The sequence below is a fragment of the Nicotiana sylvestris genome, chromosome 4 (genome assembly GCF_000393655.2).
Source record: "Nicotiana sylvestris chromosome 4, ASM39365v2, whole genome shotgun sequence".
NCBI classification, from domain to species: Eukaryota; Viridiplantae; Streptophyta; class Magnoliopsida; order Solanales; family Solanaceae; genus Nicotiana; species Nicotiana sylvestris.
The window spans coordinates 27,755,477-27,758,744 of NC_091060.1; positions in this window are offsets into that span (position 1 = coordinate 27,755,477).

Sequence of the window (3,268 nt, forward strand, 5' to 3'; positions counted from 1 at the left end):
TGGGTGACTGACATACTGCCCTGCTGGAGACGCTCAAACTGCCTGTGATAATCCACTCTTAGTGTGATAGAAAGGAACTTCTCAAGAAATATCTAAGAGAACTAGTCTAAAGTAAGAGCCAGGCGACCCAGCTGGGCTGGTCAATACAAAATCCTTCCACCGCCTCTTAGCCGCAACCCATCATCCAAAACACAGCAAACTCAACCCCATTGGTCTCAACTATCCCCATATTCTGCAGCATCTAATGGTAGCGATCAAGATAATCTTGTGGGTCCTCAAAAGGTGTACCACTGAAGTAAACTCGAAAGAGTTTGGCAAACTTGTCCAGTCTCAATAAACCCTCAGAAGACATGGCTGGTCCATCGCCAGACTGAGCTGCAACAACCGGCTGAATTACCCCAATTGGATGGGCCACTAGTGTCTGATACTAGGGAGCCATCTACTCTAAGGTGTGAGTAGTGGGAGTTTGTGCTCCTCCCCCAGCTTGAGAGACAGCTGATGCCATAGGGAATGTACCGACCTGGGCCACACTCTCCATAAGGCCCACTAAATGGACTAAAGTGTCCTGAAGCACTAGGGTGGCGATGAACCCCTTCGAGACCTGAGCTGGTCAAACAGGCACAGTCTGAGCTGGAACATCCTCATAAAACTCCACCTGAGGCCCCACTGCTGGTGTTGGTGCTCGAGCTTTGGGCTGAGCTCTATTTGTCACGATCCTGGTTTGCCCTCCATGAACTATCGTGAGGCACCTAGTCTCTACGACTAGGTAAGCCTAACAATACAGAAAATAAACCAACTTGCGGAAGAAATAATTAAAAACCGAATGTGACGACCCGGCCGGTCGTCTTAAGAATTAACGCCCCAATGCCCTATTAAATGCTTTCCCCATTTTTATTTTTGCTATTTGATTTGCCTGGATGCTCGATTTTGAGTTTCAGAGAGTTTTGGGACACTTAGTCCCTAATGAGAGCTTAAGTGTTGGAAAGTTGACCGTAGTCGGAGTAGTGTGAAGACGGACTCAGAATGGAAATCTGATGGTTTCATTAGCTCCGTTGGGTTATTTCGGGCTTAGGGGCGTGTTCGGATTGTGTTTTGGAGGTCCGTAGCTAATTTAGGCTTGAAATGCCGAAAGTTGAATTTTTTAAGTTTCCGATTCGATAGTGAGATTTTGATCCGAGGGTCGGAATGGAATTCTAGAAGTTGGAGTATCTCCATAGTGTTTAATGTGATGTGTGTGCAAAATTTCAGGTAATTCAGACAAGGTTTGATAGACGTTTTGATCGAAAGCGTATTTTTAGAGTTTTTGGAATTCTTAGGCTTGAATCCGATGAAAAATAGGCGTTTTGATGTTTTTTTGAGCATTCCTAAGGTTGGATCAAGTTTGAATGAAGTTATGGGAGATGTTGGTAGGTTTGGTTGAGGTCCCGGGGGTCTCGGGTGTGTTTCGGATTCCCAACGGGTCATTTTTGGAACTTACAAAATTGCAAAAAATGTTGCAGCAGTCAGTTTTGGTTTCCTTCTTCGCGTTTGCAAGTTGGGTCTCGCGTTCACGAAGAGGAGCTTGGGCTGGCAAAATATTTGTGCTTCGCGTTCACAAAGTGTCTCCCGCGTTCGCGAAGTTGGGAGTTCTATACCTACGCGTTCGCGATGGCTTTCCCGCGTTCGCGTAGGAGGAGGAAGTTTTGAATCGCATTCGCGTCTCGTGCATCGCACAATGAAGAAATCTGGGTCCAAGTGTAATTGTGCTTCGCGAATGTGAGGGGCATTCCGCGTTCGAGAAGAAGGAATTAGTGGGCAGAATGTCTAAGTTCAAAATCGAGGGTTTAGCCATTTTTTGTGAAAACTAGAGCTTGGGAGCTCAGATTTGAGCGAGGTTTTGAGGGATTTTCAGAGATATCAATTGGGTAACGATTCCTTACTCCTTTTTGCTTGTAACCCATTAATCTAAACATGAATTCATCATTTAATTTCGGATTGGATTGAAAATTGGGGAAAAGTTGGAAGAAAGTTCTTAGACCTATAATTCGACTTTTGTTTGGGAGTTTGACCTTAGATTTGGATAATTTTGGTATGCATGAACTCGTGAGAGTATGAGGATTCTGAAAATATAAATTTTACCCGATTCCAAGACGTGGTCCTGAGGGGCGTTTTGATCATATTACCTAATTTCGCATATTAGCTTAGAATTCCTTTGTAGGATCAGTTACTTGAAGTGTTATTTATAATATGAAATTGAATTGAATAGATTTGGGCCATTTGGAGTCGAGTACTTGTGGCAAGAATGTGGTTTCGAGTTGATTTTGAGCCAGTTCGAGGTATGTGACTTATCTAACCTTCTGTAGGGGACCTTCCCCTTAGGATTTGATATTACTGTTAATTGAAATGCCTTGTACGTGAGGTGACGAGTGCGTACTTGTGTAATTAATGAAAATTCGGTTTTATTAAGTAATTACTAGTATGTTTCTTTTCCTATTCATATTACCTGCATTTAAAACCTGTTGTTAGCTTAGGAAAGCATGTGCAAGTGTTTTAATTGCCTTATTTGCTCAAACTGCTTTACCTGAATTCCGTGCAGCATGCTAGGCTAGAATTACTTGTTTGCCTCGATATGAAATTGACATTTCTAAATATTTTCCTGATGTTGCTGTGTAATTACATTTGGGACTACGGATGTGGGATTTCAGTGGATCCCCCCTTGCCTATTTATTTGGGACTACGGATGTGGGATTCCAGTAGATCCCCCTTGTCTGTTTAGTTGGGACTACGAATGTGGGATTTCAGTAGATCCCCCTGCACAGTTATATGGATCTACGGGACTACACCGGGTAGATTCCCCTAGTACTGGGTATTTATATTTGGGACTACGGATCGGAATTCCGGTAGATCCCCGCGCACTGATAGTTGGACTATGGGACGGGATCCCGAGAGATCCTTCGGATACATATGATAGATTACGAGACGGTATCCCGGGAGATCCACTAGATAGATGTAATTGGGACTATAGGACGGTATCCTGGAAGGTACCCCGATTGTTATCTCTGTGTTGAGTTGTATTTCTTTTCCGTGATTATCTTATCTCTATTCTAGTTGTTGTTGTTCTTTCTATTCTATGTTATTTCTTACTATTGCACTTAATTATACTGTCTTATTCTACACTGTTATACCTTATATTTTATTTAACCTTAGTAGGTCCCTGACCTTCCGCGTCACTACCCGACCGAGGTTAGACTTGGCACTTACTGAGTACTGCTGTGGTGTACTCATGCCC